This window comes from Eulemur rufifrons, chromosome 9 (assembly GCF_041146395.1).
Source record: "Eulemur rufifrons isolate Redbay chromosome 9, OSU_ERuf_1, whole genome shotgun sequence".
Classification (NCBI taxonomy): domain Eukaryota; kingdom Metazoa; phylum Chordata; class Mammalia; order Primates; family Lemuridae; genus Eulemur; species Eulemur rufifrons.
In genome coordinates, this window is record NC_090991.1 from 11,986,639 (window position 1) to 12,008,927 (window position 22,289).

The 22,289-nt window shown below is 47.1% G+C and overlaps 1 long non-coding RNA gene across 1 annotated transcript in view; it reads left to right on the forward strand.

Annotated features, from left to right (window-relative positions):
* LOC138391930 (uncharacterized) overlaps nt 1–22,289 on the forward strand; it is a 57,142-nt gene that overhangs the window by 5,785 nt on the left and 29,068 nt on the right. Inside the window, exon 2 of the long non-coding RNA XR_011234886.1 lies at nt 8,288–8,384. This is a non-coding gene — a long non-coding RNA (uncharacterized lncRNA). The remainder of the gene's footprint in view (nt 1–8,287; nt 8,385–22,289) is intronic.

Genomic DNA, 22,289 nt, shown 5'->3' on the forward strand with positions numbered 1-22,289 from the left:
TAATTGATAGCATTGCTACGTGGGATGTTGGTCTGTTCATTCTGTTGGATAGTCCCTTATTGCTTTATTTTACCTATTGTTCTATTGTTTTATAAAAGTTGTGAGCTTTGGGTATTTTTGAGGTGAACTTACACTGATGGGTATCTGTTGTGCTGATTTGTGTATAGTGCTGCTCTGACTATTTCATGCAGGGCAGGTCTGATCATGGCAAACTTCCTCAGTGTTTGCTTGTCTGGAAAAGATTTAACTTCTCCATCAATTTTGAAGCTTAGTTTTGCCAGATACAAAATTCTACACTGGCAGTTGTTCTGTTTAAGTCAACTGAAGGTGGGGCCCGAATCCCTTTTGGCTTGTAAAGTTTCTGCTGAGAAGTCTGCAGTTAGACTGATGGATTTTCCTGTGTAGGTTATTTGATACCTTCATCTTGCTGTTTACAGAATTTTCTTCTTCATTTTGACTTTGGCCTGGTTGATTACTATGTCTTGGAGATGACCTACTTGCTATGAATGTTCCTGGTGTTAGATATCCATCTTGTATCTGTATGTCTGAATTTCTGGCAATACCAGGGAAATTTTCTTCAATAATTTCCTGAAATAAGTTTTCCATGCTTTTAGCTCTTTTTCTTCTCCCTCAGGGATAACTATAATTCGAATGTTCATCCACTTCACAAAGACCCATATCACTTTCAGTGATTGTACAGCCTTTTTTATACTCTTCTCTTTGAATGACTGGGTTATCTCTAGAGCCTTGTCTTCAAGCTCTGAGCCTTGTCTTCTTCTCCTTGGTTTAGCCTGTTATTAAAGCTTTCTGCTGTGTTTTGAAATTCCCTAAATGACTTTCATTTCTTTAGGTTCTATTATATCCTTTCTTATGTTGTCCAGCTCTCCAGTGACTTTTTCATTTTTTCCATTGATTTCCTGAAATATATTATTTGCCTTCCTTTTGTTGGTTTTCAACTTTCTCTTCAATTCCATTCATCTTATTTCCTATCCATATTCTGAATTCCACTTCTGTCATTTTGGCAATTTCCTTGTGGTTGGAGTCCACTACTGTTGCTGCATTGTGTTCCCTTGGGGGTGTCAAACTATTTTGTTTTTTCATGTTTCCAGGGTTCTTTTGCTGATTTCTTCTCATCAGGCTCCTCTTCTCTCAGGTTTGGGTTAATAGGATTGTAGGGTGTCTGTCCCTTTGCTGGGAACTCTTTTGAACCCAGTTCAGAAGTAACTGACAACTGCCCAGGGCTTGGGGGGGGGGGGGTCCCGAGTGAAGTGTTGGACCTTAGGAAGATTCTGCTGGCCCAGTGCAGTAGTGGTGGGGACTCAGTCGTGGGGCCTTGGGTCCAGGCACAACTCTGGAGTATCAGGGGTGGAGCTGTAGTCCCAGTGGGGTCCGTGGAGCTACCGTGCAAAGCCTCAGACTTGGGCACATTGAAAGCTTCAGAGCTGGCTCTGGGAATTTTGGGGGCAGAGCCACTCATATGGGGGGCTATTCCACCAGCATAGGGACTCCTTATGCCCCGTCATGCAGGCAGGGGTTTGTCTGAGTGGCCCAGGGTCTGTGTAAGTGGGCTGGAGCTGCTGGTTGGTCAAGATTCTCCACTCACACCTAGGACCCACTGAGGCAGTCACCCCAGGCTTCCCAAGTGATGCCTGTGATGTTTGGGGCTTCTCCTCTCTTTATCTCTCACTCTGGGGAGGAGGTATGCTTGGCCCCTAGTCACAGGGCACAATATGGGGGAGTGTCTGTTCCCTCCCCAGATGAGTGGAGGTGATTCAAAGGCTACTACTGGAAGGCTGGGTCCTGAGCAGTCTCTCCAGACCTGGCTCCATGCACCAGAGTAATCAGAATGGTGTCGGCTGCAGAAACCCGTGACTGGCGAGCACCAGCTCTCTGCTGCACCTGCTTTCCAGTGGACTGTCTCTGCACAGACTCTGAGCGGCTCCCTGACCAACGCAGAGGTCTGCAGTGGAGGAGGGAGACCCCCCACACACTGAGCTGCCTGTAACTTTTGTCTCTCTCCTAAAAAGCTTCTCTCCTTTGGGTTGCTTCTATTCTGCTGTCTTCACCTCTTCCCAGCAGTGTGAGTTGTATGGGGACCTGAAGATTAATCTCTGAGATGGTGGGTGATGCTTGTGAGTAAGAATGAGTCACACCCTGTTTGATTGGGTTGGTAGATGCTGTAATGAGCTAGAGTTGTTCTCCCTGTCAGTGGTTGATGTTTGCAGGACAGAGCCAACTGCAGAGATATTCTTTCATGCTTGTGATAAGCTCCAGTCCCTCAGGTAGAGCACTTGAATGTCCCGGGCTTTGGCAGGGGCCCTGTAGTTCCCGGGGTGGGGGGGTTGCTTGATCTTCATCAAAGCAGAGGTGGGTGGAGGAGCGAGGCTTAGGTTGTTCAAGCCTGGAAGGCTTTGCAAAGCCTCAACTGGGCTCAGAGATTGTTTTCCTGGCTGCTAGGGGGAGCCACTGGGGCCAGGGTCAAGGCAGTCTCTCCAGATGGTAGTAAAGGCTATTCATGGGGAATGGGCGGGCGCAGTTCCCCTACCAGCTGTTGGGAGTAAGCACTTCCCTTCTTGTGTTACCCCTGCCCTCCAGTTTCTGGTTGCAAATGGGTGTGCCAAAACATGCCACACTCAGTTGCTATGGTGCTGTGGGATGGCATCTTCCTCACTAGAAGACCCACCCAAGTCTGACAGCATGGCTTTCCTGTGTGTGTGTGGGATGGGCACTTCCCCAGGTTGCCACATCTCAGTCCCCCACAGTATTCCCCCACCAGTTCCGCCCATGGGGGTTCCCTTGCCTCCTGAGTCCAACCCCCAAACCTCCTCCCTGTGTCCCCCAGCAACCCACTTGAGTCCAGGAGGCACACGACCTGGCCCGTGTGTCCAGCCTGCTGGTGTGCATCTCTAAGAAACACTGGTGGGCAGGGAGCTCCCAGAATGGGCTTCCCGGGTGCACTGCAGGTCCTCAAGGGCAAAGGTGTGGGCCCCGCTCTCTGTGGAAACAACAGCCTGGAGGGTGCGCCAGCTGGGGAGAGGTGGCAGCCCACCAAATTCTCAGCTCAAATTGCTCTCCTGGCTGCAGTGGGTGGGCAAGGGGGGCAAGGACAACCGTCTGAATGGAAGAAAGCTGGTTCTCTGGCCTCTTGGGTCACTCCTCTTGGAGGGGAACCCTGCATGGAATGTTCCAGCTCTGGGATCACACAAGTTCTCCCCACAATTCTGTGATTGCCACAGAGCTTGGGCTCGTGGGGGTGGAAAAGCTTCCAAGTAACTTGGTAGCCTGCTGATCCCCAAAGGAGTGTGGGAAGGAGAAAGGGGTCCCCCCTCACCCCTTCACTGGGCTCTGAGCCTGTCTGAGTTTGATCCTCAATGGTATCTTTTTTCCTTTATCCTCCTCCTTCTCTGCCTCACTGTTTTCCTCTGTGGGATCCCCAGCAAGCTCCAGCACTTTGCTCTCTGACTTACACCCGAGCTGCTCCGTCTTCCCTCCCCTCTCCTTTCTCTGACACTTTCCTTCCCTCCGGATGGTTTGGCAAGCCATGTCTCTAGTCAGCCATCTTGCCCCTCGGCTTTCTATTTTTTTGCACGTGTTTTTACTGTGCATGTGCACGTGTGTGTATGTGTTTAAAAATAGCTTTATTGAGTTGTGGTTCATGTATCATACAATTCACCCACTTAAAGTGTACAATCAAATGGTTCTTAGTGTGTTCACAGAGTTGTGCAATTATCACCACAATCAATATTAGAACATTGTTATCACATAAAAAAGGAACTCCATGGCCATTAGCAGTCCCTCCCCATTTCCGTCCCCGCTGCCTATCCTCTCCTGCCCATTCCCCGGCTCCAGGCAATCACTCGTCTACTTTCTGTGTCTGTATATTTGCCAACTCTATTTCTGGTGTATTTATAATTGCTCATTGAAGTATTTTTGTGATGACTGATTTAAAATCTGTCAGATAATTCCAGCATATCTGTTATACCAATGTTGTCATTGGGTATTAATTTCCTAGGGCTGCTATAACAAAGTATTAATACCACAAACTGGGTTGCTAAAAACAACAGAAATTCTCTTATAATTCTGGAGGCTAGAAGTCTGAAATCAAGGCATTGGATAGGTTGGTTCCTTTTGAGGGCTCTGAGGGATACTGTTCCAGGCCTGTCTGCTAACTTCTGGTGATAGCTGGCCACACTTGATATTCCTTGGCTTGTAGCTGCATGGCTCCAATGTCTGTCTCTGTCATCACATGACATTCTTTTTGTCTTTCTGTGTCTCTTTTAATAAGGAAACCATTCATGTTGGATTAAGGGCCCACCCTACTCCAGTATGATTTTGTCTTAACTAATTACAGTTGCAAAGACTCTACTTCCAAGTAAAGGCACATTCTGTGGTACAGGGGGTTAGGTCTTCAACATATCTTTTGGGAAGGACACAATTAAGCCCATAATATTATCTATTTATTATCTTTTTTTCACTTGGTTTGAGGTGTGCCTGCTTCTTAGGATGAGGAGTGATTTTTGATTGAAGGCTGGACTGTTTGGTTATCATGCTATAAGACTGTCTTAGTCTGTTTTGTGCTGCTACAGCAGAATGCCACTGGGTGTTCCGGGTAATTTATAATGAACAGAAATTTATTTCCTCACAATTCTGGAGGCTGCAAGTCCGAGATCTAGGGGCTGGCATCTGGTAAGGGCCTTCTTGTTGGTTCATCCCATAATGGAAGGTGGAAGGGCAAGAGAGGGTGAGAGAAAGAGAGAGAGAGAGAGAGAGAGAGAGAGAGGAAGGGGCTAAACTCTCTCTTTTATAACAAACCCACTCCTGTGATGACAGGATTAATCCATTCACTTTGCCCTCCAGGCTTAAGCAGCTCTCACTAGGCCCCACCTCCCATCAATATTGCATCGGGGATTAAGTTTCCAACTCATGCGTTTTAGGGGGACACATTAAAACCACAGCAGAGACTCTGGATCTTATTTAAACATTTGATTTTATGTGGATTCCTCTAATTCCACTCTAGCAGGAAACGGGGGTCCCTGTCTTGTTACTGCTAGATGGGGCTAGAATGTCAAGTTTCATTCTTGGCTTCCATTGACACCAGAGTTGGTGGAGCTCTTCATTATTGGTGAGTAGGGTGGGATTTCCGGTTTCCCACTAAGCCTCCACTGATGTCTCCCTGGCTCTGTGTGTGGGTGTGTGTGTGAGGTAGGAGAGCCTCATTAGTGATTCCCACACAGCTTCCAGTGACACCACAGGGGTGTGTGTCCTCCTTACTTCTGAGAGGTAGTGAGAGTCCTGATTCTCCACTTGGTCTCCTTTGACACTATCCCACCTGGGAGGGGAAACTTATTACTGCCTAGTAGGGGTTGGAAGTCTCTCCCACGTTTTGGCCTTTGCTGATGTGTGTGGGGCTGGGGGCCACAGTACTTTTGTGTAGTGTTTTGCAAGAGTAAAGCAGTTGTTATCTAAAAGTTGTCTCTCTTGGGAGGCTGCCCCTTTCCCGATCTTTTGACTGAGAGAGCATGCTTTGTTGGGGGCTTTTTGTTGTCTGAACCACTGATGTGTAAGTGGCTGGCTTCTTCAGCTCTAAGTCTGGGGTTCTTGAGGTAAAAAAGCAACCCAGGGAACTCACCACCATGTTGTTCCTTGGGTCCCCAAGTCCCAAGAGAGTTTGCCTTCCTCTCTCTGAAAGAAGACCTTTCAGAGTCTTCTTACAGCTATTTTTAGATATACTCCAGGGATTTTAGTTGTACCTAGCAGGAGGAATAGGTAAAAGTATACCTATGCCATCTTCCAGGAAGCAGAAGTCCCTCAGTAGATTTTTTTTTTTTTTGGTAACCTATTATTGTAAATTATGTTAATATTTTTGCTATTGTTGAATAATCCTTGTGGTGTTAGAATAAATCCTAGTGGTACATGATGAGGTCTTCTGATGCACTGTCCAATTTAAGTTGCTAATATTTTATTTAGAATTGCAGTATCTGTCCCCATAAATGAACAGATTTACAGATTCTTGGTGTGTTTCCATGGTGTCATTTCCAGGATTTTGCTTATCTCCTTGAATGACTTGTGAGGCTTTCCATATTTTCCTGTGCTATGGAATGATTTAAAAGACATGAGGGGCATTAATTCCTTGACTGTTTCATAGATATTCCCTGTGAAGCCTTTGACATTGCCACCATTTTTGGTGAGTTTTTTTTTTTAGTGTGTGTGACAATCTAATTAGTTTCTTCTATGCTTCCCTGATGTCATGTTCTTGCTTCACCCTGAGTCAAGCTTGAAATTTTCATTTCTAGGAAAATCGTTATTTCAAATTTATTGGCAACATTGTATCTAGTATTCTCTAATAACCTTCAATCTCCTTTATACCTCTATTCACTTTTAAAAAAATATTGAGTTTTTATGTTTCCTTCCTTTTATTTTCTGCCAGATGTTTGTATATTTTAATTGGAATTTTCAAATAACCAGTTTTCAGTTTGTTCAATTCTATAAAATTTTTTTCTTTTTAATTCATTCTTTTTTGCTCTAAACTACAAAGATTAAACCTTTCATCCTACCTTTAAAAACAATCCTATAGTTTTTCATCTAACTTATTGTATTGCAAGCTTGGTTGATTTATTACTATTCTTTTCTGTTTAAAAATAAAAGTGTTTTGGGTGATCAGTTTTTCTTTGAGTTGGGCTTTGGTCTTCATATCTAGTGCTCTTTGTGTATTTTGTTTTTAAATGATGTGTAATTTTGATTTTTAGTTACCTTTGTACAGTGCTTTTGAAGGTTTTTTTGTGATGAGTTTTTTATGTTATTCTTTCATTAAATATTTCTAGTTTTATTCTATTGTGTCCAGAGGAAATTTCTTGTGATATCCTTTTTTTTTCTGAATTTAGTGACATTTTCTTTTTTGTCTTTTCCTGGTCAGTACTTGTAAATGTATAATGTTTTATTAATAGGTTATGAAGTCCTATACATATCTATTGAGTCATATTTATTGATTATCATTATAACTGAGCTACTGCTCTTTTTTGGATATACCTGATAATCTTTAAGAGAGGTATGTTGATGGCACTATGCTAGTAGTTTTATTTCCTCATTTTTTTGAGAATTTTTTTCTTTCTATATTTTGATTTTTTGCTGCCTGGTAATTTATCAATGATATTGCTCCTTGTTTTCCAATGCAGCTATGAACTTATTGTTATATTTATTTTCCTTCTGTCATTTGTGATTTGGCAGGAAGGGGAAGTATATTTGTAAATTCAACCTACCATCTTGAACCTGAATCTCTTGACTTAAAAAAATACAATAAATAAAAATCCCAACCTTATCTTTCAGGTTTTTTTTTTTTGCCAAGAAAACTGAATGCTGCAGTTCAATAGTGATCTGTCTTTCCAAAAAATATTCAGAGTCTTCCATGATCACATATTGAAAGAGTTTTTGGGTACTTTTTGTGGGAGAAAGTAAAAAAAATCTATGCCACAAAACATGTCATTACCACCTGAGACTGAAAAGATGCTGCCTGAGTTTATTACCGAGTTCTGGATGTTTTTGCACTTCCGCTCCCTTTCCCTATAATCCATCTTCCATAATGACACAAGTGGGCTCTTCCTGAAAAGACCAGATCATGTTGCTCTCCTGCTCAAAAGCATGTCTGGCTCCCTAGTACCTGGAAAACAATGTCCCAAGTGCTTGGCAGAACATTCAGGGCTCTTGCCTTTCTGGCTCTCCTTAGAGTTTCGTCTCTCATCACTCCCCTTCCCTGTTCTCTGAACTCTACGTTCCTCCTCCTCACAGGTTCCCTGAAGGTATCATACACATTGGCCATTCCCCACCTTAACTCCTGCTGTTCCTCCTTCCTCATGTGCCCTCTTCCCTCCCCCCAGCCTGGCTGATGATCCTACTCATCTTCCCAGGTGGGATCATGCATCGCTTTGTCTCGGAAACCTTTCAGGACTAACCCTTTCTCTAAAACCCTTTGTTGTAGCTGTCGTGACATTGATCACTGTTCAATTCCTACTGGACACAGGAGTGTGTGTGACCGGCTCTCCCATCGGCCTGTGAACTTCTTTTGAGGGCAGGGCTGTGCCTGATTTAGCTCTATGTCCCCAGGCCTCAAGAAGAGTCCACCACATAGAAAACGCCAGAAAATACATGGCTACATTGAACCAGATTCTTGGATAGGGAAGGGAAGTGCCATCTAGTAGGGACTAAGAACACAGGTGCTGGGGTGTCTTAACTGATTAAATCCCCAGATTTCTAGTTCTGAGTTGGAACTAAGAACAGGTCCCTTTTGCTTCAGATGAATGGGTCTTCATGTGGAAAAGAGACTGGCAAGCTCTACTCTCATCCTGCCGAGGCCCAGCGTGAAGGAAAGGCAAGGACCCCCTGGCCCAGTGGTGAATACGGGGCCCCAGCCCTTCAAGCATCCTGGCAGGCCCACCAAAGCCTGGGGGGAAGGTGGTGGGGGAGAGGGCACTGGCAGCCTGCAGGTTGCTGAGCAGGTGGGCTACCTCTCTAGCCAGGTGGGACAGCAGCCCTGTCTGAGAACCTTGGCAAGGTCAGAGCCAAAGCTGTCCCAGACAGCTGGTCACGGGACTGATTCTCACTCTTCACGAGAACAGCCCCAGATCCAGTAGCAGGGCTACTCAGGCACAGGTAACCCAGCAATCCTTTTAAATCATATGTGTGTGTGTGTGTGTGTGTGTGTGTGTATGTGTGTGTTTATTTATTTATTTTTCAAGCAGAGTATTTGTTCCTAATGTCAAACAGCTGCAATATAATCAAATTACAGCAGCCTGTTTTAAGTTAAGGCCAATAAGTTTCATCTAATTTAGATGTCTGGTGAGCAAAAGGAGAAGTCCTGGTCACAAAGTGGTGAATTTAAGGCCCCGGAACCCTCCCAACATGGTTTTTCTGGAGACTCCTGCCAGTACATGGGTTCACACTTGGGGTTTACCAATTCCTACCCATGTGATCTTCAGCAACTTCACCTTTATAAGCTTATTTCCTCTTCTATAAAATAAAGATAGCAATAATGTCTACTTCAAAGGCTTTTTGTGAAGATTAAGTGCAATTGTGCATGGAAAGCATTTAGTACAGTGCTTGACAGATTGTAAGCACTCGGTAAATATTAGCCATTACTGTTATTATCTTGCACAATGATGAGCAATGTCGCTGCGGTCATGTGGTGGCAGCTGAGGGCCAGGAGAGGTGCAGAAAGCAGCTAGGACTTGGAATTCCTTCAGCAGGCTGGTTTGTTGATGCAGTGTTAAATTAAGGCCCATTAATTCATTGTGAAAACAAGCCTTCAAAAGGGCTTGGAATTTGCAGCTTCTCCTGTTGAATTAATGCTGCACGGCGGCACTTTATTTTAAGAATAATAAATGCTAGCTCAACAGTGGAGTAAACCCCCGCTGCTCTGTTCGTGGGGTGGCCACGCTGGGTGGCTGCTGGTGCCGCCTGCTCCCTGGCGGGAAGCTGCTGAGCGTGTTCCTGGCAGTGACTGAGCCCAAGGTCATGGCCCTCAGCCCTCACGGTGGATGTGAAGTGGGCACGACACAGGGTGGTGGAGACAAGACTGGCACCTGACTGCAAGATGCACAGAGGATGCGGGAGGAGGGCCTGGGCGAGCCCCTCTCGGGGCATGAGCTGCCCTTGCCTGGCCAGAGGCGGAGGCCAGTCTAGGGGGGGAGTTGCAGGTGAGGGTGGGGGAGCCAGCCTGCGCCTGTATCTCGTCAGTCCTGTGCTGTGCCGCTGACTCTCAGGGATCAGGGGCAGGGACGTTCCAGAAAGAACCTGCACTAAATACGGGGAGGGAATGAGAATCCCATCTGTTTGTCCACTTAAGGGAGTCATTTCCCAGTTAACAAGCGATGCTGGAAGACCTCAGAGTTCGAGAAAGCTGCCTCTTGTGAGTCCTGCACTGTCACAGCTGAAAGTGACTTTAGAAATCCTTTAGTTCAATTGCCCAAGTTAAAAAAGGTACAATTTGTTTTTGTTTCTACCCAGGTTATACATAATTCAAAGAGCCCAGTAGGTCCGCCCGGCTTGTTGTTAGAAACAGTCCTCTCTCTCTTCCATCCCAGAGGCACCAGCTTTCAACTCTTTAGCCTGGTCTCGTGGTATTTTTCTCTTATCTTTAAATAATCAGCGTGTAGCTACTTCTGTAGTTTTCGATTTGGGGCCCTATCTACTGGTCTCCTGCTGTGAATGATCTGGATTTGGCTCTTTCATCTCTTCCACGCCCACCTGCTTCCCTCTCCTCCCAAAAGGGTGGGGTGGTTCTGGGGAGATGACTCGGCCACGGTCACATCATGAGCCTGTGTAAGCATCTCTGCAGCAGGACCGTGACGTGTCCTGTGATTGCTGTGGTGGCCAAGCCTCTGTCTTCCCTGCAGTTGGTAATTGTCTTGGGGTCTTCATTTCACTGGTTTCCTGCGGATTTATCACCAATTCAATGCCAAACTCTGCCAGTTGTCTAAATTTCCCCTGAGGGTGTCCAGACGTATCAGGTATTCTGGCCCCCCCCTCACCAAGAAACCTCTCCCAGCCTGCTGCTTGGTTGTCACCTGGGACCTTTCATCACATCTCCATGGAAATTCCCTTCCCCTCTCCTGGGTCAGCTCTCCTGTGTCCTTTGTCCTGTTTCTCTTTCTCTCTTTGCCCCCTTGTTGGGTACAACACATCTTTAACGTCCTCATGAGAAATGATGCTTGGAAGGTAGTTTTTTTCACATTTTACATGTCTGAAAATATCTTTGTTTAACCTTCACACATGACAGATAACTTGCCTGGCTAAAGACTCACAGGCTGGTACGAATCATTTTCCTTTCAACGTGGGTCCTTCAGTTTGGGGAATTTTTATTCAATGTTTCCTTTCATGATTTGCTCAGTTCCCTCTCTCTGAAGCTCCTATTGTTTGCGTGTTAGACCTTCTGGACTAGTCCTCTAGTGTATTTTCCTCCAATTTTTTTCCACCTCTTTGTCTTTGGTTCTACTTTTGGGGAGATTTCTCCCCATTTTGGCTTCTATACTTCTATTGAATTTTTCATGTCTGTATAATTTTAGAAGCTATTTATTGTTTTTGTTGTTTCAGTTCTTTTTTAACAACAACCTTCTCCCCCTCTACGATTGATAGTTTCTCTTTCTCTCTCTTATGCTCTTTTAACGTTTTCTTTTCTCTGCTCCCTTCAAGCTGCTCTTTCCCCATGGTTAAGTTTCTGTCTTTCATATTGACTGCCTGGGGGCTTAATTGTGGCTCGTGTTTAAGAGGTAACTGGAAGCTGTGCTTATGGATGGGGCTCCTTGACTGTGGGCTCCACTGCAGGTGGTCTCTGGGGGATCCCAATGTTGGTATCTTTAGGTTTTTTCCTCTGGGGATCCTCAGATGATCTAGACAAGGTCTTTCCACGCCGTGCTTGGCAATCTGGGAGCTGAAGGAGGGAGGAAGGCTGGGGGTGGGTTCAACATTGAGTGTGCAAACCTGTACTAATTGCTCTTGCTCTCAACCGTTCTTGGTGTTCTCCAGTCTCTCTGTTTTTTTCTTTCCCTAGAGAATAGAACTTCCAGAGACTATGCCTTCAGTTCTCTGCAGGGATGAGGAAAAGGGACTTGGGATCCTCTTACATAGACTCTCAGCCAATGCCTTGTGTTTGCTGCAGGTCCCTCTCCACTCCCAGTGGACCCTGGTAAGGGTGGTGGGCGGTCGCAGATGTGAACCAGGCTGCTTGGCTTTCCTCACTCTTGGTTGAGAGTCAGATTTCTTAGCTACAACCCTTCCTACTGATCCTCCAACTGCTTTCCTGTGTCCAAAATTTTGTTGCAGTTGTATCATTTCACTTACTTTTAAAAAAACTTATGGGCTTATCCCTTTAAATCATTTTAGTATTGTTTTAGTAGGGTTTGAGGTAGAACAGAACTAACTGTGTATGTTTAATCTGCCAACTTTAACTTGTGAAAATCACAAATAATACTTGTTTACTGTAGAAAAATTAGAAAATATGGTTAAGAAAAAAAGAAATTGTAATCAGAGCAATAATGCGCTTACTAAGGAAAGCCATGGTTAACATCGCAGAAGTACATCCTTCTATTAGTCCTGTATGTCAGATATATGAATTCTATCTAAATATATTATATATACATACACAATGATTGGACATCAATAAACATTATTTTTAATCTTAACAATATATTGTGAATACTTTTTTAAGTCGCTAAACATATTCCTGAAATAGTTTTCATGGTTTAAATTATTTCACGAAATATTTTACAACATAGTGTATTTTTGTCCAGTTCTACATGATTGCTTATTTGGGTGTTGTCCACCAATTTTTGAGGATCATGATAAAAGCTGTAATGAACAACACTATTCCCAAAGCTTTCTGTGATAAAATTTCTTAGGATAAATTCCTAGAATCGTTGCACCATAAGTTTACTTTTAATTCTTTTAATTCTCATTACCCAGTTGTCCCTCAGAAAGATCACATGCATTTCACCCTTGATGTGTCAGAGCCTGGCTTCTTCGCCTTTGCTGATACAGGTGTTAGATTAAAACAACCGCCCATCCGATAGGCCGGAACGGTGTCTTTCTAGTGCTTTGATTTGTGTGTCTTGGATTCCAGCAGAGGCTGAGCGTCTCTTGCTATTCATTGGCATGTATATTTCTTCTTCTCTGTCCTGCGGCAATGGACCTAACCTCATGGCACTTGCAGGCAAAAGGGAAGGCTCCGGCATTTGGGGGACAAACTGGGCTGTCCCACTGAGGACTGAGGGATTGTCAACACCTGGGCTTCACACCTGCATCTCGGGGTCCTTGGAGGCAGACGGGGCTCTCAGCTGGGTGTGGATCATCTTCCGCTGGCTTGACAGGCCTGCGAATGACACTCTGCAGATGGCACCCTGCTGGGGGAGGGGGGATGAGGACTCTGCCCCCAGGTCCTCATTAGCCAGTGTAGGAGGGAAAGGGCTTCCTCTGTCGCTGGAGTTTGTCAAGGATCAATATGTTGCAACATATGTTTTACAGCTTCCTGGGGTCTCTGATAAATCTCTCGAGACTCCTTTATTTGTCTTTTTTTACCCCAAGGTTACGAAGCCAACTGTTTCCCTCTGTGTACAGATGCGCAGAAGCAGGGAGCTCATTTTTATCAGAAACTGACTTCTGAGGATGGAGGCCTCAGTGGACGCTGGCACCCACCTCAGGACAAGGCGGGTGTGGCGGACAGTGGGCAGGGCTCCTCCAACCCATGCTCAAATCACAGGACAGAAGAGCCTCCCGGGGCAGACCCCTCCCTAAATCCTGTTGTTCTTTCCTTCACAGCTGCATAGTTCAGCTTTCTATGTGTAAGGCACTGGGCATATTTCCTGCCCTCGGGACACTGGCCAGGTAGCAGGGGAGATAACTAGCTACCATCGTGTCCAGCACCTATTGCATGTCAGTGATAAAGATAATGTTAATAAAGCCTCTCACTTACTTAGCTGCTAGTAGAAGCTTGGCCCTTTAAAGCACGCTCTGCATTCCCCACAGGAGCTGACTGTATTGCATCTTGCTGCTGGAAGTGTGGTCTGGGACCAGTGGCAGTGGCCTCACTTGAGACCCCATTAGAAATACAGAGTATCAGGTTCACCCCAGACCCACTGAATCTGAAGCTGAATCTGTAGCCTAACAGGATCCCTAGGTGGTTCCTGTATGGATTGTTGTCCCCATTTTGTAGACAAGGAAACAGAGGCCCAGTGGGAATTCAGCGACTTGCTCAAAGCTGCAGGGAAACCAGAAGTTAAGTGGAGATTTGAACCCACATCCTGGTTCCAAGACCTGCTCATTTTCCACTCCACGATGCTGCCTCATAGGGTACAGCTGATGTTGGTGAAGGCTAGACCACAGTGCAGCCCGAGAGCTGAGTCCTGGGGAAGGGGTATTCCCTAGATTTTGGATTTCATTAGGAGAAAACAACCAGGAGGGCTTCCTGGAAGAGGAGGCACTTTAGTCCTGGAACAGTGAGCAGGACCTGCAGAGAAGGGGACAAGCCTATTTGTGGTGGAGGAAGCAGCATGAGCAAAGACAGAGGACTAGAAGAATGAGCACCACACACCCAGAACCTTCTCTTGCCGGCTGCAGACCCCTGTGGTCAGATATGCCACAGAGGATTTGCAGTAGAATGGTGGTGACTCAGGAAAGCCCCTGATTTCCCATTGATCTGTGGCTGCCAGAGGGAGCAGCCACACGCTCCTGCCTTTCTTATAGAGCACCCTGTAGGGCGCTTGGAAATGGACCTGCCTAGGGGGGCTCCGGGCCCTCAGCCCCTTTCTGGGTCTGTGGATGCCTTTCCTCCCGTGACCCCCTGCTGTGCCATACTTTCCCCCAGCCGCCAAGCTCAGGGAAAGGCTCGCATAGCCCCCGGCCGTTGGACACGGAAACGCCCCTCTCTGGGCAATAACCAGTGGTCCAATTGGAGGTCAAAATGTGACCTTGTCCCCACTCCCTGTTCTGACCTCGGCAGTCAGTCATCTTCCCCACATATAGATGCTAACCGTGCTGGTGCTTGTTGAAGACAAAACCAAACACAAAAGCAAACGGACTGACTTACATAACAGGGAGAGCACCCCGGGTGCGAGGATGAGGGCGTCTCTTCTGGGCGGTTTTGTCTTAGACTTTAAAGGGAGGAGTAGCCGTGTTACAGGTCCGGTGATATTACCGGGGGATTGATTCTGTAATGGGGAAGGAGTCTCCATCAGTCAGCTGAACAGGAAACGTTTCTCTCTGTGTCTAGCTAGCTTCAGGACAAACAGTTCAATTAATCACTTGTGAGACAAAGAATGGAAATTTGGAGAGTCTGTGTCTGGCCTTGTCCAGGTAAACACGGACCCTTCCTTCAGTCTTACCTAAGTTATACAGGGAAGGGCGGTTCTTTGCGATCAGCCATTTCCCGAGCGCAGAAAGTGTGGGAGGATTTCTTAACCGTCGCTGTTTTGATGTGCGCGGGGCTTAGGGAAAAGTCAACGCCATCACATTGAAATGTCTCTGCACAGAGGTGTAAGGGGAGAGACCAGGTTGGAGGGGCGAGGGCCAGGATATACCCTTGAAGTTGCAATTCCATAGAAAGCACATTGTTTATACTTGGATCGTATATTAATAAAGATCAATAAACACGGCAGAATGTTCTAAGGATGTTCTCATTGTTTTACATCAGACTAAAAAAGCAGGAATTTTCCACATCCCAAATTGTTATTAAAATCAGAATACGCATTAATCGCTGACACGTATGTTGCTAATGAAACGGAGAATGTGGAGAGAGGAGGGCGCAGACGCCACCCCACAGCTGTCGTGGCTGGGACGTGCCACCAGGTCAGGGAGGGCAGAATATTGCAATGCGGGGCTTCTCAGATCTTGGTCCGTGGACTACGTGCCTTAGAACCACCTGGGAGGCTTGCTAAAAATGCAGATTCCTGGGTCCCCACCAGGAGCTGTTGACTCAGAACCTGGGCACAGGGTGGAGGAGGGCTAAGGAGGCCATGCATTTAAACAGCTTTCTAGTCCTTGATGGGTGGGCTGAGGGGGGCCAGGGAAGCCTTTCCTGTGAGAGAGATGATGAAATGACACCCGAGAATGTGTGAGAGGAGAGGGAGAGAGAAGGAGCATTCCAGACACAGGGACAGGATGTGCAAGGGCCCTGGGGTAGAAGGAGCCTGGGAGCCTGGGACCCCGGTGGATCAGACGTAAGTCCTTATGTCTGCAGAGCAGCTGCAGGAAGGGACTGCAGAGCAGGAGGCTGCAGGGAGAGCCTGGGGCCAGGTCTAAGAGACGTGGGGAGTCATCCAGGGATTTAGTTGGGCTGGGCAGGTGGGAGAGGTTGACTTGTGACTTGATCACTGGCCCATCCCACTCACAGTGTCCAAAACTGAAGCCACACTACTCAGGCCCTTGGCCCTGCTCTCTCTTGGTGAGGGCCACCACCCACCCAAATGTGCAAGCAGAAGCCTGACTGTCACCTAGACTCTTCAGTCTTGTCCCAAGCATCTTTTGCATCTATGTACTTCTCTCCATCCCTCCTTCCCTGGTGGTACCTGAGAGTGGGCAGCACCTTCTCTCACCTGGACAAGGGCAGCCACCTGGGCTTGCAGCCACCTGGGCTTCCCGCCCCGGCTTACTCCCCTGTGCCATTCTCCCCACAGAGTAGTCAGGCCGACCTTCCAAACTGCCCGCATCCCTGGTGAGACCCCTGCCCTCCGAAACTGTCCCCAGCCCATGCTTGGTGACCCGCTCAGCTCCTCGCTGCCCACCTGAATCCCACCTCTGCTCAACCCAGAGACCTTTCCCTCCAGGCTCCTCACTGACCCCAGCACACCCTCCCTCCGTGTACCTGCTGCCTCCTCAGGAAGCATTCCTGGGCCTGCCCAGGCGGGGCCAGAAGCTCCTGCCTGGGGACTCCGACTCCGCAGCCCCTTCCTGCCGTCTCTGCCAGGCGCTCACCACCTCCCACTGCAGGGACCCACTCTCCCGCTCCCAGGAGACCCCAGCCTGGGGGCGGTGGCTGCCAGGGGTGCTGTCCTCCTAGCTCCCTCTCCCTCCCCACATCCCTGCCTCTTCATCTTCTCCCCTTTGGCTTTAATGCTTGCGAGACCATCCAGGATAATTAAGAGAGAAGTTTTATGCTGTTTATGGTGCTTTGATCAAAGATTTTAATTAACCTACCTTGCTTTAAGCCTTTAAAAGTTCATTCCCCAGGGCTGACCATTTGATAATGGAATTAATGCTTCTAGGCAGAGAGGGGGAAGGGGGGCATGGAAGAGGAGGCCCTAGTGAGTGTCTCATTAACCCTTCCCCAGATGGACAGATTTCAGCTCAACCCAAAGGATTTGTCTCCATTGTAGCTGTTCACCGATGGAATGACGTGCTTGGGGTGGTGGCGAGAACCCCATCGCTGGGGGTGTGATAGCAGATGCGAGACAAACTCCCAGGAAGGAGCTTACAGCTGAAAGTGAATCATCGCCTCACTGATTGGACTAGGTGACCTTGAGGGACTTGCCAGCCCTAGGATTCATTTTCTCTCCACATGCCACGCTGGGCAGGGGCAGGGTGACCAGTCTGACTCACAGAGACACAGACCTGGGGCTGTGGTTTGAGGCCAAGCCAGCATTTTTGATGAAAAGACAAAGGTGAAAGGCAGCAAGCTCATGGAGCCAGTACCCCTGCAAAAATCACCCCCCACCTGCCGACCTCCATGGAAGCGGCAGCAGAGCGAATAGCATCTGTGCAGATACCACCGTGGGGGTTCTCACTGCACCAGTGGACACCTGTGCAGTCTGCTTGGGAAGCCCCAGACTGTCACTGGGGAGGCAGTTGTCCTGTGGGGGTTCCTGAGCAGGTGTGCACTAGGAGTAACCTTCCTAGAGCACAGGCTCTGGGATCTGTCTGTCCTCAGAGGCCAGCACCTCCCAGACACCTGCATCTCATTCAGCTTGGATGAGGGTCTTGGTGAGACAACTTCTTACACTCAGAGGGAAAAGCGAGTGCAGTTGGGACTGTCTGGGGCAGGTGGGGGTGGGAAGGGGGATGGGCTGTCATTAGCTAAGGTCGGTGGAGCTTACCAGCCACTCTCCAGGCAGGCCCTGTGCCAGCTGTTCCATGCATATCAGCTCACGTTACTCTGACCAGTAGTGTTATTTTCTCAGCCAACAAATGAGGAAATCGAGGCCCCTCGACATATGGCTCCCCAGGGCCTGGAGGGGGAAGGCACCGAGTTTCTGGCCCTTTCTGGTCTGGACTCCAGCCTGCTCTTCCCCAACATCCCAGAAATTTCCCAGCTGCAGGTGCTGGCTCACTTCCTCCCACTCTCCTTCAGCACCTCGTTCCCCGCTCGCCACGCCCATCCCCAGCCCCAGCTGCAGCTCTCCCTGGACCCCCAACGTGCTCACTTGTATTTTGCCAGTTATTTCCTTCTTTCTGGCATAATAAATATCTGTTTTAATGCCCAACCCCCGACCCCTAGACAGAGACTCTTTCAGAGGAGGCCATGTGCAGTTAATCTTTGTCTCAGTGAGCACCCCACTTCACCAGTACATGCTGAATGGAATGTACGAGAAAGGCTCCATTCCTACACCTTCGGTTTCTGAGATGATAAATAGAAATGCTGAAACATTAATCAACAAATATTTCCCGAGTGCCCACTGTGTGTCACCTGGGGGTGGGGAGGGGTTGGGGGAGCTTCTCACCGAAACCCCTTCTGCCTTCTTTGAACTGTTGAGTGTATGTATACGTCACTTTGACTTTAAAATGCATATTTAACGAATGAAACAAATGGCATTTTCTTTCCTCTCCCACTGAAATCACCTATTAGAGGCAAAAAGCCAGATTCCAATTGGCTGAGCGTGAACCTCATAAGGGAGAATGTCAGCTACCCATCTGGGTGGCCTAGATTCAGAGAGAAGCCCTTGTATATTCCAATTATGTCCCAGTGTCGTCATTGATTCAGAGGAAAAAGAGCAATGTTTCTTTAGGAAGCTGTTTCTGGGAGAGGCTTGGGAGAGGTATGCGATGCCAGGTCCAACAAGGAGGCCCCTCCCAGGCCTGCCTTTAGGGCAGCTGCAATGGCCGGGGCCTGGGGAGCGCGGATCCTGGTCTGTATCCTCCCCTGCTGGTGGAGAGGACCATGCAGGCAGCAGGGGTCTTGAGGCAGGGCAAGGCTGGCCGCCGTCCAGACGCAGGGGAAGGGTGAGGAAGAAGGCCAATGTCTCTGTCCACGTCCAGAGACTGGGTGTAAGGCCTGAGGCTTCCCCACACCTCCTAGAAATTCAGGTGAGGAAAAGGCACGGGGTTCCCTCTACAAAGATTTGATACATGTAGAACTTGATCAAGTAATGAGGGAGAACAGCTGGGATTGCTGGGGACAGTACTTCTCATCACAATGCCCATTTTAATAAGTAGTCACATTTGAGGGGAGCAATATCAAGGATTATTTGCTATGGCCTAGACCGTCATGGATAAGACGGTGTGGTCAGGCATGGTTCAGGTTCTGAGCAGCTTGCAGCTAAGACCAAAAGAACTGAAATGAAATTTAATCTGCTGCCCAAGTCTGATGAGATAGAGTTTTTAGTCTGAGTCTAACCAAGTTAGATACCTGTAAAACAAAAACATCAATACTCTTCAGAATAATATGACAGAATCCAGAGTCTCTACAATGTAACAATCCACAAAATTAACATAGGATCCAAAATTATTTGACGTAAGAAGAAACAGGATGATGGGACCAGTTCTCAAGGGAAAAGACCATCTTTGGAAATGAAGGCCATCTTTGAGATTGGAATTATTAGACAAAGATGTTAAAACAACTACAACTATAGTTGTATTACAATAATGAGAGACATGCTCATAATGGATAAAAAAGGGAAAATCTTAGCAGGGCTATAGAAGCTGTAAAAAAGAACCAAATAAAATTCTGGGACCAAAAAATAAATATTTAAAATAAATAATTCATGGGGCAGACTTATTAGCAGAGAGGAGGTGACAGAGGAGTTAGTGAACTTGAAGATAGATCAATACAATTGACTAAAACTGAAGAACAGGAGGAAAAAACAGATTGAAGAAAAGAAAAACAGAAATTCAGGGACTTAGGGGAGAAATATGAAAAATCTCTAACATATAAGTAATTAGAGTCCCAGAAATGGAAGAAGGACTAGACAAAAACCATTAGAAGAAATACGGCACAAGCCTTCCAAAATTTGGGGCTTAGGGCATACATTTACATGCTCATGAATCTCAGCAAGCCCAAAGGAGAATAAATAAGAAGAAAATCATGCCTGGGCATATCAGAATTCAACTGCTAACATCAACATGTCCGCCAGAAGGATTTTTACTGCCAGGAGTGTATTTATGTATTCAGTGAATATTTACCGAGCTGTGTGTGTATCAGGCACTGTTTGTGTGCTGTGAGCACCCCTTAAAGCTAAAGTCTTACAGAGCAATGGAGTCGCTGGAGTTGCTCTAAGGTTCTGTTTTTTTCAGTAAGATCAAATTTACATGAAAATGGAAGCAGAGTAAACCTGGAGTTCAGGTCATAGAGACAATTCAAGAAAACCAGATACCTTTGAACTAAGTACCTCAAAGAAGAGCATTAAAGACTTTTGGGGTAAGGGGATGAGGCCCCAGGTGGGAAGAGACTTTAAAATAATAAAAACCGAAGGGAAGAATTTCAGGGGAAGGATATTAAAGCATCCCCTCGCTCTGGGCTGTTCTGCCAATAATTTCAGTCTGGATAAAAGTCTAAAGAAAAGGGGGTGGGGGTCATTGTATGGTTGTCTTCGGTGATTCCCAAAGGCTTTGTGAGGAGTTGTCTCGAGGTAGGAGCCAGAAAGTCACCCTTGTGGTGCTGGTGTCTCTGCGGAAGAGGGTCACTCGTCAGTCCACCCATGAAGATGGTGGTGGTGTCTCTGCTGAGAATTAAGGATGGAGCCGGAAGGGAAGGTCATCAGATCAAGGATGATCAAACACGAGGGTGGGAGGGGGAGAAGCTTGGGCAGTCTTTTCCCCAAGAACATTCTCCAAAAGAGGCTGCTTTTCCATGAAAAGTTTAAAGTGAATATGTTGACATAATGGCAGTTAAGACAATAAAAAATACATCAGAGGGAGAAATGGGAAAGCAAAGGACATCGGTTCAACATCCGGCTGGAACAGCGGTGGCCAGACGACAGTCTGGGGGCGGGGGAGGGGGGAGAATGTGGTGTCTTTCTTCGTGTTCACCGCCTGTGGGGGGTAGAGCGCTTTTCTTATTAGGGTTCCCCAGAGAAACAGAACTAACAGAATGCGGATATAGGTTAGACATAGATATATAGATACATCTTAAGCAATTGGTTTGTGCAGTTGTAAAGGCTGGCGAGCCTAAATTCCACAGGCAGGCCACCGGGCTGGAGACCCAGGGAAGAGCCGAGTTCTCCACTGAAAGCTGCCACTGGCATAATCCCTTCCTGCTCGGGGGAGGTCGGTTTTTGTCCTATTCAGGCCTTCAACTGATGGGATGAAGCACACCTACTTATGGAGGACTTATTCAAAGTCCACCGAGTTAAATGTTAATCTCACACCAAAACACCCTCACAGAGACATTCAGAAAGACGTTTGACCAATTATCTGGTCAGCATGGCCCAGCCAAGTTGTGCCATAACATTAACTATTTCAGCTCCCCTATCGGGGAATGGAGGTAGCCGTTGGGATGAGAGCAGGGATGTCTCACCTCTCAGTAGGGCCTTGTTCCACTCTCAGGAGCCCGATTCTGTTCCTGTAAGGCACATGGTGGTCCTGACTGTGGACGGGACAAGGAGGCGTCCCTCTGCACCAAGTGATGGGAGGACCAGCTGAGTCACAGGCTGCCTCAGCGTGGGTCACCTGGGTCCAGAATGCTCACCAAGCTGGAGCCCAGACCACACAGCCGTGTCAAAATATCATGCTCCAAAGATGGGGAAGAAGGGACAACACTACAGCCAACCCTACACCTGCACCAGGCGCCGTCCTCAGCACTCTCCATATTCTAGTGCAGTTAATTCCCCAATGACATTATGATACAGTCTCTTGCCATCCCCGTTGTGCAGATGATGGAAAACTGAGGCTAAGCTGGAATTTGAACCCAGGGAGTCCACCTGCAGAGCTTTCAGTCTGAATTCCTGGTCTGTACTGAAGTGCAAGATGGGAATGGTCTGAATAAGAAAAGACGGGAGATAAGGACCAGGGGATAGGGGCATGCTCTAGTGTTAGTCACAAGTAACTTTAACTTTTCTCTTTTCCCCTCAGAGGCCTGAGTCTGTCTAGTGGGGAGCATCGCCCCTGGAGAAGGAGGGCTGGGGAATTGTTAACACTTGGATGAAAACTAAGAACTGGCATCCTGGGCTTGGTGTCAGTACCTACTTAGATAAAGAATGCTCTATCTCTGGTCCTTCAAAACTGCAGAGTTTGTGTGCATTTGTGTGTGTGACTGTGTGTGTGCATGTGTGTGCATGTGTGTGTGTAATCAGCAGTCTTAGCTTATTCATTTAGTCACTATTTTTTGAGTATCAAGAATGTGCTGGCATTGATGACACAGTGACGACCAAGACAGGCAAGGCCCTGCCCTAATCTGACAGTCTGATAGAGAAAGACAGAAAATATGCAAGAAAACAAAGATCTTTTCAAATTTTGGATATACATCCTCATTGGGCTCTGTGACAAGGACTTGGGTGCTGGTGGTTGGCGTGTGCGTTAATGAAGGGGAACCCCTGTGGGAACCCAAACTCAATCCAACGGGGACGCTCCGAGGAACAGTGATGTTTCTCAGAATTGTCCCA